The sequence below is a fragment of the Schistocerca piceifrons genome, chromosome 8 (genome assembly GCF_021461385.2).
Source record: "Schistocerca piceifrons isolate TAMUIC-IGC-003096 chromosome 8, iqSchPice1.1, whole genome shotgun sequence".
Taxonomy (NCBI): Eukaryota; Metazoa; Arthropoda; class Insecta; order Orthoptera; family Acrididae; genus Schistocerca; species Schistocerca piceifrons.
In genome coordinates this window covers 61,905,132-61,920,208 of record NC_060145.1, presented here as the reverse complement: position 1 = coordinate 61,920,208, position 15,077 = coordinate 61,905,132, and the positions used below count along the sequence as shown (strand labels likewise).

The following is a 15,077-nucleotide window of genomic DNA, read 5'->3' as shown; positions in this document are numbered from 1 at the left end:
CTTTTCAGGGGTCAGTTCAGCTCCAACTTCATTTTTACGATAACAATGCACAACTGCATCGAACAGAACACATGCACGAGTTCTTGGAACAAGAGGATATTTTGTGAATGGACTGGCTTGCCTGTTCCCGAGTTAAATACCATCCAGCTTGAGAGGGATGTATTGGGGAGACAAACTGCTGCATGTCTATATGCACCAACAACCTTTAGGCAAGTGTGCTGGTGGAGGAATGGAACACTCTACATAAGAACTTCTAACCATCCTTGTGGCCAGCATAGAAGCATTTTGCAGAGCATGCATTGCTGGCTGAAGTGATCGCACACCCTATTAAGAGTCATGTCCCACTTTTTGTAATGTCCAAGGGACCATCATAAAACTTGGTGACTTCAGTGTAATTATTGTCTTTGAATAAAAGTGTGATTTCTGTTCATCTCATTGGATACTCATTTCTGTTGCCTCCTGTACTACACTGTGGCACTTGATTCATGTTCAGTCAAAGTTTCATCGAGCTACGTAACTTGACAGTGACACATTATATGAAAGTTTCTTTTGTCCAAGTTTTGCACACCGGCGTAGAATGGACAAAAGTCACTAAATGGGCTTCTACATAAGAAAAACTTGAAAGCTTCATAAATGGAACATAGTATGGAAACTAGATGCCAAATGAGAAGCTAGAAAGTGATAATGTGATTTTTTTTTTTTTTTTGAAAAATCTTTACACACTTGATTACCTGGTTCATTACCATAAATACACGTATAACTCCTGGACCTTTCTTCAACAAAGTTAAATGTTTACAACAGTATTTCCAACATGAAATTAATTTTTTAACATATTTGATATTTCCTGAACTAATGGTCATTTCAGAGTATCTGAAGTACAATAATAAATGTGACCATCCAGTACAAATACTGCCAAGTGTAACAGCATGCCACAGAAACACGCTGTGCTGTTAAATGTGACTACAGCACAACATTACATTATTTACAAAATAGGGGTGGGTACAAAGGTTAAAAAAGATGTCTGATAGAAACAATTTTATTTTCAGGCTAATTATTCAATAACAGAGAGAGGAAAAGTCAGCCAGCCGATTGCACATGGCAATTATGAGTGAGTGAGAGTGAGAGAGAGAGAGAGAGAGAGAGAGAGAGAGAGAGAGAGAGAGAGAGAGAGAGAGAGAGAGGGGGGGGGGGGGTTTACAGCATCTCTCTGCAGGCAGAGACAGTCAGGTGACCTCCAGACCAGCTATCAAAAGAATGCCAGACAATGTTGCACCTCGTTATGGGCTACGTCCTGCATTTGGTCCATCGATTCGGTAGCCACGTGTGGCACGCTTACCTGGTAAGAATGATCTGATACAGATACTAAAATCTTAATGAGAAATGCAAAAACATCAAAAATTATCAATTTGTAGGCATCCACAGCAAGACTAACAATCTGGGCTGTATGGCAACTGTTATGTCCCTTGCCTCAGAGAGAGCACACAAAAATGATTGAAAATAAGTGGCAAGGGACTGCACAGGCAATATGACACAAAAAGGCTTTGTTCTGGAACTCCTATTTAGTTTACCAAAATCACTCTTCTGATTATTTGTTTTATTATCCATCCAGTCACTTTCTTTTGCTGTCTTAAATACAGAAACTCATCAACTGATTCTGTAACTTCATTGTCAATTTGCATGATTGTCATTCTGCTAACAGCTGAATTTCAGGTCTACTTCCAAACTCCCTCTATTCTTTCCACACACTGTCGAAATTTATCTACCTTAGAGGCAAACAGTATGTCAAGAGAGTGAAAGTCATTCAGATGCATTCCATGTTTCTTCTTAGTTTCCCCAGTTTAAGGATTCAAAATTACATCTTTAATTAATGAAAGCAGTTTTGGTTCATTTCCGTTTTCATTCTGAATTTCTCATATCCTGATAAAACTGTAGCATTGACATACATATGCTTTGGAAATGCTCACACAGATTAAATCAAATGCTTTGCTCCTTGAGAGCTGTCAGTACAGATTTTGTTGAGCCAGGTCTCAGAAAATGTGAATCACAAAGTAGTGGCTAAATCAATCAATGGAAAACCAGGATGGAACATAACAATATTATTAAAGGGATAGTAGCTACTCACATTATAGCAGAGAATCTGAGTCACAGATACACATAACAGAAAGACTGTCAGAAAATGAGCCTTCAACCTACAAGATCTTTGTTAAAAATACACACACACACACACACACACACACACACACACACACACACACACAAAGAAAAAACCACATCCTCTGACAGCTGAAGCCAGATTGTAAGCAGCAGTGCATAATGGGGATGCAATGGGGTGGAGGGGGTAGCGAGAAGGTTGGGGTGGGGAGTGGGAAGGGTAGGGATAGCAGGATGGGAGTGGGGGACGATAAAGTGCTGCTTGTTGGAGCATACAGGGGCGACACAGAGAGAGGGTAGCTGGGTGCAGTCAAAAGATTTGACAGAGGGAGGGGACAGAGGGTAGTGGAAAAGGAGAGAAGTAAAAATGATTGAGAAGTAAAGAAGACTGTAGTGCCAGGATGGGAACAGGGAAGGGGCTGGATGAGTAATGACAATGGCTAACAAAGGTTGAGGTCAGGAATGTAGGACATATTGCAGGGAGAGTTCTCATCTGCACAATTGATTAAAGCTGGTGTGGGTGGGAAGGATCAAGATGGCACAGGCTGTGGAGCAGTCACTAAAATGAAGAACATCGTGTTGGGCGGCATGCTCAGCAACGGGGTCGTCCAGCTGTTTCTTGGCCACAGTTTGTTGGCCGTCATTCATGCGGACAGACAGCTTGTTGGTTGTCATGCCGAAGTAGAATGCAGCACAGTGGTTGCCGCTTAACTTGTAGATCGCATGAATGGTTTCACATGTGGCGGTGGCCGAATATATGCAACAGATCTTACATCTAGGTCTATTACAGGGATATGAGCCATGAGCCATAAGCCACAGGGTTAAGAGCAGGGGTTGTATAGAGATGAATGAGGAAATTGTGTAGGTTGAGTGGGCATTCAGTGACTGCTCCACAGCCTGTGGCATCTGGATCCTTCCCACCAACACCAGCTCTTATCAATTGTGCAGATGAGGACTCTCCCTGCAATATGTCCTACATTCCTGACCTCAACCTTCGTTAGCCATTGTCATTACCCATCTAGCCCCTTCCCTGTTCCCATCCCAGCACTACACAGTTTTCTTTAATTCCCAGTCTTTTTTACTTCTCTCCTTTTCCGCTACCCTCCGCCCCCTCCCTCTGTCAAATCTCTTGGCTGCACCTAGCTACCCTCTCTCTCTGTCGCCCCTGTCACCCACAAGCAGCACTTTATCATCCCCAACCCCCATCCTGCTACTCCTACCCCTCCCCACCCTTATCCTGCTTTATCCCTCCCCCTCCCCCCCCCCCCCCCCAGCCTCCTCCTTACCCCCACCACCCCATTACATCCCCACATGCTGTTATAACTTCAAGTTGAACAAATATATTTCAAGGACGACGCATTAAATGAAAGTCACAGTTCAAGTACACAGAGTAAGACGTGTGTCACTTTAACAGTCAAATCATAACTGAGTCCGAGTCTAGCGGCCGCTGGCTGGCCGGCCGCTTAGGTGGTGCTGCTGCTGCACGGCTGGCAGACAGCGCCGCATGTAGAGGACACGCGTAACTGCGCGGCGGCACTTTGAAAGATCGGTGAGTCACAACACATGTACTGCTGCTGCTGCATTTCTCATTTCGGGACATGATAAGAGGTAGTCGAAACCATGGTGGAGAATGTAATTCACTTACTCCAGTCCTGGGTGGTACTGAGTCCTGAGGGGAGTGCTCCTTTGTGGTCAGATGGTGGGGCTCTGGGAGGTGCTGAGTAACAACTATCCTTTTCATAATATTTATACAAAGTAGTGGTTCACATTCACAGCTCAATTAAATAACTGCCAAGGCAGTTGAGCCTCAGCACCAGGAGATCACAGTGGCCGTGTATGCGTGAGTGACGTGCATTATTATACATTTTTTCTATATCTGAAGGAGGACTTATTCAAGCAGCTGACAAAATCAAGCACTCTTCTTTCAATGTGCCACTCAGTGCCTTCTCTACATGGTGAGTAGCAATCTATGTTATTTCAGACTATAAGATAAATCTTTTACACATCATCCCATCCCAAACCCTAGTGCCAAAATGTATTTAATGTCACAGACTGGCTTAGGTACCACAAAAATTATGGAGCCAGTGGTAATATTAAATGTATGTGATTATTGTTACATCTCAAACCCTTTCCACCCCCACTCCTCAAGGGGCAAAGCAACCGCAGTACTTTTTCTCCATATAGTAAGTTGTGAGTAGACAGTGTATTATTAACAGTGCTCCAAGTGTTCCAGAGTTACTCTGTGAAACACACACACACACACACACACACACACACACACACACACACACACACACACACACACAATTTATATTTTACCAACACATTAACACAAAGCTGTTAGGTCTTAAGGCATGCCAAAAGCATTGCAAAATCTTACTGTAATTCAATGTATCCTCTATGTAAATGATTCTCTGGACTGACCTGCACGTTCGTAGCATTCCTTGGCCATTCCATTTCTACAAAATACAACATAATTATATGTCATTAGAAAGCTATTACCCATTATTCCAACAAACCATGCAATTTATCAAAATGCATTGATGAATACTCACTTATGAAAACGATTCTTTGTAGTAAATACAGACAGGCAGAAAAGAAAACTGTAGACACAACTGCAATACCCAGAATTTACAACTGTGTAATACAGTCATCGGCCAGTCAGACTCACTGCTGAATTGGTGACACGAGTTGACAGTTGATTCCATATACATGATGTGTACCATACTAATTGTTTCTGTAAGACTGCTGGATGACTGTTCGTGGAATACTACTGAGAATTTACTGGAGACCAAGATTGCCTGTAAGATAAAGCTCACTTCCAATCAATCTGCAATCCAAATAACTGATTTTCATAATTAGTTTTATCAGTTGAGAGTCTAATATGACACACACATTGCAGTATCACTAAAAAAAGCAAACTTTTCAAGGCAATCTTTTTAAAATTGTTGAGGTGACACTTGTCCTAGTTAAACTTCCAAAAAAATTCTATGCCACAGTTACCAACCTTCTTCTCACTTTATTGAAAATAAACTTAATGTCAACAGTCTGGAGATAAGATTTCTGACAAAATTGCTGCAACCACAGAATGACAGGGATCTAATGAAATATGGAGTACTGGGATGAATATCATCAACTGGAAACCAATACTGTATAAAATACACGCAATATCAGAACACCATTTTCTTTTGGAATCTGCCTACAGGATGGAATATGTGATTTCCTGAAACTCACTGGCAGATAAAAATGGTGTACTGGACGAAAACTCTAACACAGAATCTCTCCTTTTGTGGGAAATGCACGTACTGACTGAGCTAACCAGGCACAACTCATGATTCACCCTCACAGATTAACCACTACTTCTGCAAGAGAGCATCTTTACAGTTTCAGGGGTATGAGAGAGATGTATTGGCTGAACTGAAACTGAGACGGCAGATCGTGAGTCATGGCTGCATAGCTCAATTGGTAAAAGCATGGCCTGTGAATGGCTATGCTCTGGATTAAAGGTCCAGTCTGACACACAGTTTAATCTGCCAGGAAGTTTCATAAACTGTGAAAACTCCACAACAGAGTGAAAGATAAATTCTGGAAACATAATTTCCTAAAAATTAAATTTCTCACATTCTATGAAAGAGCATAATTAAAATATCTACATATACATCTGTAAAATCAGTTTCTTTATTTTTAACAAGGAACAGAAAAAGTTAACCTTGATCAACTACAGTGGTCACAAATATGTAATAAAATACTCAAGAGTAAAATTTTACCACTGTAAAGAAAACAATGATCTACAGTGCACGTCTCTTAAACTGAACATGTTGCATTGGAACTGAAAAGACAGCAAAAGTTGTAGAAATGAGGAAGAAACAGACTGCAGTTGGAAGGATAAGCCATTCGTAATCACAGTGGAAAATGAGAAAAAATTGTAAAGGAGGAACTTAATGCGAGCAATGGAACCCGAGAATTGGGTACAAAATTCTGCTGGTTAATAATGCAATGCAAGAGAGAAGATTGGATTTCTTAAAAATTGTATACAAAACAATTTTAGTGATTCAGCTACCTAAGATCACCATGGGTGGAAAAGGATTATGTTTTGCATTAACTGATAATCAAGAGAAAACAGGCAGAACGGGTAAGAAAATTACCAGACGAGAAAGAAAAAGGATTACAGTTTACCATCCTGTTGATGACAAGGTCATTTGAGATGGAGTTCATGCTGCAATTAAGAAAAAGATAGGTGACTTAAAGCAGGAAGGCTTGTCAGGGATTCTAATCACAGCCATCCCGAAAGCTAGACCAGTTCCTCAGCCACTGCAGCATCTCACTCAAAGAGGAAGAGAAGGGAGAAGCAATAGGGTATGCCATTAGCACAGACAAAAGTATAACACGGAGACTGATGTTCAAGACTACAACAAAATGAGAAAACAGACCCTTGTATTCTGAAATGTTTTGTATTCCCTGTGTCTACAGTTCACTGCTTATACATCTTATTAACCCATTACTTTTCTGAATTATCAAGCCTAAAGTGAACAGCATACTTACTTCTGCTTAAGAATAGACTATCAGGAAAGAATATATTGTTAGCCACCAAAAACAAGAAACACTGAATTGCAGGTAGCCACAATGAGAAGACTGTTCCATAAAGCCTTTTCCAGAAAAGAAAACAAACACATAAGTACATTCACACAACCAAGTACACATGACCGCTATGTACAGCAGCTTAGACCACAATGCATCACAATGTCTGGGGTGGGTAGGGGAAAGGGGAGGGATAGCAGGGTACTGGTGTGTGTGTGTGTGGGGGGGGGGGGGGGGGGGGGGGGGGGAGGGGGGGGGCATGCTGCCTGTCAGAGCATGCAGGAAGTGGATGGCAACATGAGAAGACTGCAAGGCACAGCATCAGGAGGCCGTGGAGTATGGGGAGGGAGATGAAAAGGAGAGGATAAGGGAAGGGGAAAAGATGGACAGGTACATTGGACAGAGAGCAAAAAATAATGAGAGTGAGGCAACATGTGAAAAAGGCGAGGTGACAGGACATGGATGATTTCAGGAGTGGGGAGAATGGGTTGTAAAGGTAATTCGCACCTGCACAGTTCAGAAAACCGGATGCTGGAGGGGAGGATCGAGATGGCCTATGGTTGTGAAGCAGCCATTGAAATCAAGGATGTTATGTTCAGCTGCATGTTGTGCCACAGGGTGGTATACTTTGCTCTTTAACCACGGTTGGGCAGTGGCTGTTGATCCTGCTGGACATCTGGTTGGTACTCATACCAATATAAAAAGATGCACAATGGTTGGTTGGTTGGTTTGGGGGGATTAAAGGGACCAGACCGCTACGGTCATCGGTCCCTTTGTCCAAGTACTAAAAAAACACCCACAGAGAATAAAATACGAGTAACAGAATAGAGCACAGACGACACTGAACAAGAGAAACTGAGACAAAGACCAGACAAAACGAACTAAAAGCACACAGAGTGTGACGGTGGTTGGCCGACCATGGAAATAAAAAAGGAAAAGCCAACCACTTGAAACACATTAAAAAATCAGTTTAAAACCGGAGGCCAAAGGCCAGAATCAACACAAAACAAGAAGATAAAAACAGAAACACTCAGATTAAAGAATAAAAACCCCCTGCCCGAATAAAACGTAAAACTAAGTCAGCCATAGCCGAGTCATCAGTTAAAAGGGCAGGGAGCGAGTCAGGCAGTGCGAACAACTGCCTGAGCGCAGCTAAAAACGGACACTCCAATAAAACATGAACCACGGATAAAACGGAGCCGCAGCGACATAGAGGCGCGTCCTCACGGCGCAATAAGTGGCCGTGCGTAAGCCGAGTGTGCCCAATGCGCAGCCGGCAGAGGACAACAGACTCCTTGCGAGAGACCCGCAAGGAGGAGTGCCACACACCGGTAGCCCCCTTGATGGCCCGAAGTTTGTTGCGTGAAGGCAGGGCGCGCCATTCAGTGTCCCAAAGGTCCAGAATTTTGCGGCGTAGGAACGCTCGCAAATCTGTCTCCGGGAGGCCAACGTCCAGAGATGGTGCACTAGTCGCCTCTTTCGCCAGCCGGTCAACATTCTCGTTGCCGGGGATCCCAACATGGCCTGGGGTCCACACGAAGACCGCAGAGCGGCCGCAACGCGCAAGAGTATGCAGGGACTCATGGATAGCCATCACCAGACGGCAACGAGGAAAACACTGGTCGAGTGCTCGTAAACTGCTCAGGGAATCGCTACAGATAACGAAGGACTCACCTGAGCAGGAGCAGATATACTCTAGGGCTCGAAAGATGGCGACCAGCTCAGCAGTGTAAACGCTGCAGCCAGCCGGCAAGGAACGTTGTTCGGAATGGTCCCCTAGAGTGAGCGCATAACCGACTCGACCAGCAACCATCGAGCCGTCGGTGTAAACAATGCCAGAGCCCTGATACGTGGCCAGGATGGAATAAAAGCGGCGGCGGAAGGCCTCTGGAGGGACCGAGTCCTTCGAGCCCTGTGCCAAGTCGAGCCGAAGGCAAGGGCGAGGAACACACCACGGGGGTGTACGCAGAGGCGTCTGGAAAGGAGGCGGAATAGGGAAAAACCCAAGCCCGCAGAGAAGCTCCTTGACGCGTATGGCGATCGGACAACCCGACCGGGGCCGACGTTCCGGCAGATGGACGACTGGCGGCGGGAACAGGAGACGATAGTTAGGATGCTCGGGCGAGCTTAGAACATGGGCAGCATAAGCGGCTAGCAAACGTTGGCATCGGAACCGCAGTGGAGGGACACCTGCCTCCACGAGTAAGCTGTGCACAGGGCTGGAGCGGAAAGCACCAGTGGCAAGGCGTATCCCGCTGTGGAGAATTGGGTCCAGCACCCGCAACGCAGACGGGGATGCTGAGCCATATGCCAGGCACCCATAATCCAGACGGGACTGGATTAACGCCTGGTAGAGCCGTAACAGGGTAGAGCGGTCGGCTCCCCAGCGGGTGTGGCTCAAACATCGCAGTGCATTGAGATGCCGCCAACACGTCTGTTTGAGCTGCCGGATATGAGGCAGCCAAGTCAACCGGGCATTGAAAACCACCCCCAAAAACCTGTGTGATTCCACCACCGAAAGAAGTTCGCCGTTAAGAGAAAGCTGCGGCTCCGGGTGGACAGTACGTCGCCGGCAGAAATGCATAACGCAGGTCTTGGCTGCCGAAAACTGAAACCCATGCGCTACAGCCCAAGACTGCGCCCTACGGATAGCGCCCTGTAGCTGACGTTCAACAGCTGCAATGCCGGGAGAGCTGTAATAAAGGCAGAAGTCGTCAGCATACAGGGAAGCGGAGACAGAGTTTCCCACGGCCGCAGCAAGACCGTTAATAGCTATTAAAAACAGACAGACACTTAAAACGGAACCCTGTGGCACACCGTTCTCCTGGACGTGGGAGGAACTATACGAGGCCGCGACTTGCACGCGGAAGGTACGACACGACAGAAAATTGCGGATAAAAATCGGCAGAGGACCCCGAAGACCCCATCCATGAAGCGTAGAAAGAATGTGATGACGCCACGTCGCATCGTACGCCTTCCGCATGTCGAAAAAGACAGCGACCAGGTGCTGACGGCGGGAAAAGGCAGTACGGATGGCCGACTCCAGGCTCACCAGATTGTCGGCGGCGGAGCGGCCTTTACGGAACCCACCCTGAGATGGAGCCAGAAGGCCCTGAGACTCCAGTACCCAATGCAAGCGCCGGCTCACCATCCGTTCAAGCAACTTGCAAAGAACGTTGGTGAGGCTAATGGGACGGTAGCTGTCCACCTCCAGAGGGTTCTTTCCAGGTTTCAAAACGGGGATGACAATGCCTTCCCGCCATTGCGACGGAAACTCCCCCTCGACCCAAAGACGGTTGTAAAGATCGAGAAGGCGCCGCTGGCAGTCCACTGAAAGGTGTTTCAGCATCTGACAGTGGATGCCATCTGGCCCAGGAGCGGTATCAGGGCAAGCAGCGAGGGCACTGCGAAATTCCCACTCACTAAATGGAGCATTGTAAGATTCTGGGTGGTTGGTGCGAAACGAAAGGCTCCGACGTTCCATCCGCTCTTTAATGGAGCGGAAGGCCTGGGGGTAATTCGTAGAAGCGGAACTCATAGCAAAATGCTCTGCTAAGCGATTTGCAATGACGTCGGAGTCAGTACAAACTGCTCCATTCAGTGAGAGCGCAGGGACGCTGACAGGTGGCCGATAGCCGTAGACGCGTCGAATCTTGGCCCAGAGCTGCGATGGAGTGACATGGAGGCCAATTGTGGACACATACCGCTCCCAGCACTCCTTCTTGCCTTGGCGGATAAGGAGGCGGGCCCGCGCACGCAGCCGTTTGAAGGCGATAAGGTGGTCGAGGGAGGGATGTCGCTTGTGACGCTGGAGCGTCCGCCGGCGATCTTTAATCGCTTCAGCGATCTCAGGCGACCACCAAGGCACAGCCTTCCGCCGAGGGGACCCACAGGAATGGGGAATGGCAGATTCGGCGGCAGTAACGATGCCGGTGGTGACCGATTGAACCACCGCATCAATGTCATCGGTAGAGAGAGGCTCAAAAGCGGCAGTGGAGGAGAACAAGTCCCAGTCAGCCTTATTCATAGCCCATCTGCTAGGGCGCCCAGAAGAGTGGCGCTGTGGTAGTGACAAAATGATCGGAAAATGGTCACTACCACACAGGTCGTCATGCACACTCCATTGGACAGACGGTAAGAGGCTATGGCTACAGATTGAAAGGTCAATGGCGGAGTAGGTGCCATGCGCCACACTGAAGTGTGTGAAGGCACCATCATTTAACAGCGAGAGATCGAGCTGCGACAATAAATGCTCAACGATGGCGCCTCGACCTGTTGCCACTGACCCACCCCACAGAGGGTTATGAGCGTTGAAGTCGCCCAATAGCAAGAAAGGTGGCGGCAATTGGGCGACCAGTGCAGCCAGGACATGCTGCGAGACATCACCATCCGGTGGAATGTAAAGACTGCAGACGGTAACAGCCTGTGGCGTCCACACGCGTACAGCGACAGCCTCTAAAGGCGTCTGGAGAGGGACAGACTCGCTGTGCAGAGTGTGAAGGACATATATGCAGACGCCACCAGACACCCTTTCATAAGCTGCTCTGTTCTTATAATAACCCCGATAGCCATGGAGGGCGGGGGTTCGCATTGCTGGAAACCAAGTTTCCTGGAGAGCAATGCAGAAGAAAGGGTGAAGGCTGATAAGGTGGCGGAGCTCAGCTAGATGGTGGAAGAAACCGCTGCAGTTCCACTGGAGGATGGTGTTGTCCATGGCTGGGAAAGGCGTGACGGGACGGGGAAGGCAGATTACGCCACTGGGTCACCTGCTGCCTCCGATGTAGCATCCGTGCAAATGCCATCCATTGCGTCCGCGGGACCGGCAAGAGCGAGGTGCTCAGCGGACGCCAGAATCTCCACCTCGTCCTCAGAGGCAGAGCTTGTAGGAAGCGGCGGGATCGGTGCCACCGCATTACCGTTGGTCTTGGGGACTTTCTTCTTTTTCTGCTTGTCACGCTGTGCCTTCGGCGCTTCAGGCTGCATGGGCTTCACTGGGTCAGTCTCAGGGACAGACGACGACCGCGAGGCCCGACGACCAGGGACTGCCGGTTGTTTCAACCACTTGCGGGCGTCCGCTTTTCCAATGGTCGGAACTTGCGAAGGGAGGTCCCCAAGGGATCCCTTCCTGGCGAGAGCAGCCGAAGAAGTCTTACGCTTCTCCGGCTGGGAAGGGGGAGCTGATGTCCCCGAAGGTTGGGAGGGTGTTGCTCCTGAAGAAGATGGAGCAGGAGCAACAGGGTGTGAAGTGCCCCCCACAAGCAAGGGGGCCGGTGGATGCTGACCGATCTTAGAGCCGATTCGTGATGACGGGAGAACCGTCGTTGCAGCAGCGGCGTAGGTTGACGGCATTGCCACAGGATGGAGCCTCTCATATTTCCGTCTAGCCTTGGGGTAGGTCAGCCGGTCCAAGGTCTTATATTCCATTATCTTCCGTTCTTTCTGCAATATCCTACAGTCCGGCGAGCAGGGGGAATGGTGTTCTCCGCAGTTAACACAGATAGGAGGTGGGGCACATGGAGTATCGGGATGCGAAGGACGTCCGCAATCCCGACACGTCATGCTGGAAGTACAGCGAGATGACATGTGCCCGAACTTTCAGCATTTAAAACACCGCATCGGAGGAGGGATATATGGTTTCACATGACAACGGTAAACCATCACCTTAACCTTTTCGGGTAAGACATCACCCTCAAAGGCCAAGATGAAGGCACCAGTGGCGACCTGATTATCCCTCGGACCCCGATGGACGCGCCGGACGAAGTGAACACCTCGTCGTTCGAGGTTGGCGCGTAATTCATCGTCGGACTGCAGAAGAAGATCCCGGTGGAATATAATACCCTGGACCATGTTCAGACTCTTATGCGGCGTGATGCTAACGGAAACATCCCCCAACTTGTCACAATTGAGCAACCTCCGTGACTGGGCAGAGGATGCCGTTTTTATCAACACCGATCCAGACCGCATCTTGGACAAGCCCTCCACCTCACCGAACTTGTCCTCTAAATGCTCTACAAAGAACTGAGGCTTCACGGATAGAAAAGATTCCCCATCAGCTCTGGTACAGACAAGATATCTGGGCGAATACGTCTCAGTGTCACGCAATGCCTGTCGTTCCTCCCATGGTGTGGCGAGGGAGGGGAACGATTTGGGGTCATGAACGTTACCTTTAAAATGGGCTCTGGAACGCTTAGAGACTGCTGACGGCTGGCCGTCAGCGACAGATGATGTACCACGCTTCATTGCGGGTCATCCGCCCTGATGCCACCTACTCCGACCAAGGGCCCTCCCCACGGGCGCCACCCAGCCACAGCAAAGGCCACCTGGCAGGATGGCCATTGCCGGGAGTCCTGATGCCCCAGGGAGATGGGCATCTACTCCTTGGCATACGTGGGGAGTGAACGGCGCAGGCATCAGTAGAGCGATCCCTGTGTTGTCAGGGGGCTACAACCAAGAGGGTACATGGCGACCCCACCACAACGGACTGGCTACCGTGCTGGATCTTAGGTGCAAAAAAGGCCAAGGTCGTCGTCACAGTTAAAAGAAACACTGCAGAGTGCAGCGTGGTAATCGCCCAAGAGATCGAAAACGAGCGGGACACCATTGCAATGACGAGAAAGACGGCTATAGGTCTAATTGCACGAAGGATACAGTGCACCATGTAAGGTGCCCTTCCCCAATTGGCTCGCTCTTCGGAATAATTTAGATAGATGGAGGTCAAACCCGAGAGGGGACCATCACATAAGGCCGAAACGTTTGAGACTCCTTTTAGTCGCCTCTTACGACAGGCAGGAATACCGCGGGCCTATTCTAACCCCCGAACCCGCAGGGGGGGGATGCACAATGACAGCAGCAGAGTTGGTATACAACATGGCTGCTTTCACAAGAGACGAGGCTTCTGATGGGGTAGGATAAGCCTGTGACAGGACTGGAACAGGAAGTAATGGGTGAACTGACTGGGCAGGTCTTGCATCTGGGTCTTCTGCTGGGGTACGATCCTTGTGACAAGCGGCTGGGGGTTGGGAATGGCATAGTGATGAACTAGGATATTGTGGAGGTTGAGTGGGTGTCAGGACACCACTTTATGAAGGGTGGGAAGGACTGTGTGTAGAGCATCCATCATTTCAGGGCATAATGATAGATTATCAAAGACCTGACTAAGGATGTGATTCAGTTGTTCCAGTCTGAGGCAGTGTCGGATGCCAAAGGGGGCACTCCTTTGTAGCTGGTTCTTGTGGGTGATGGGAGGATTTGGTGTGTGTGTGTGTGTGTGTGTGTGTGTGTGTGTGTGTGTGTGTGTGTGTTGTGTGTGTGGCACGGGAAATCTGTTTGCTGACTAGATCTGGGTGCGAAGGCCATGGTGAGATCTTCAGCATACTTGGCAAGGGAGTTCTTGTCACTGTAGATAAGCTGTCCCCTGTCAGCCAGGCTGTATGGCAGGGATTTTTTTGTGTGGAAGCACGGTAGCTGTCAAAATACAGGTACTGATGGTTGTTTTAGTGTGAACAGAGGTGTCGATGGAACCATCAGAGAGGGGGTAGTCAATGTCCAGGAAGGTGGCATGATGGGTTGAGGAGGACCAAGTGAAGCAGATGGGAGAGAAAGTGTTGATATTGCGAAGGAATGAGGATAAGGTGTCTTGGTCCTGAGTCCAGATCATGAAGATATCATCAATGAACCTGAACCAGATGAGACCAGGTGTTTGCGAGGCAAGGAAGGTTTTCTACAGCGGTCTATAAACAGACTGGCATACGAGGGTGTCATGTGGGTGGCAACAGCTGTGCCGTAGACTTGTTTGTATATCTTCCCTTCAAAGGAGAGGTAGTTGTATGTTTGGATAGAGTTAGCAAGGTGTTGACAAATGAGATACATACTGGTTTTGAAGTCTAAAGGACATTAGGAAAGGTAGTGTTCAGTAGTGCTAAGACCATGGAAATGAAGGATGTTGGTGCACAGGGAAGTGGCATCAATACCAGTTGAGTAGGTACCCAGGAGGTAAAGGGTTGGGGATGATGGAGATTCAGTGAAGGAAGAGACTGATGTCTTTGACATGGGAGGCTAGATTTTGGGCAATTTGTTGGAAGTGTTGGTCAACGAGGGCCGAAATTCTTCTGTTTCCATTGTTATAACGGATTATCAGGTGCTTGGATGAATGAAGGTTATTCCAAAAGTAAGGCCTCCTATTTTTATTCATGGAAACTACAGGAGATACATAAATCACACCAGAACATCTAAATAGAGCTATAGTTCAGCTACAGACTGTCATTTCTCCACATAGTCACCACCATTCAATATGCACTTTTGCCAATGATGAAGCAGAATGGGACCAGCAAATGCTAACCTCTTCCTTA

The 15,077-nt window shown here is 48.0% G+C and overlaps 1 long non-coding RNA gene across 1 annotated transcript in view; it reads right to left on the bottom strand.

Annotated features, from left to right (window-relative positions):
- The window catches only part of LOC124711974, a 50,665-nt gene that overhangs the window by 34,214 nt on the left and 1,374 nt on the right, over positions 1 to 15,077 (bottom strand). Inside the window, exons 2-3 of the long non-coding RNA XR_007005551.1 lie at positions 4,707 to 4,952; positions 4,576 to 4,610 (exon numbers count right to left, since the gene is read on the bottom strand). This is a non-coding gene — a long non-coding RNA (uncharacterized LOC124711974). The remainder of the gene's footprint in view (positions 1 to 4,575; positions 4,611 to 4,706; positions 4,953 to 15,077) is intronic.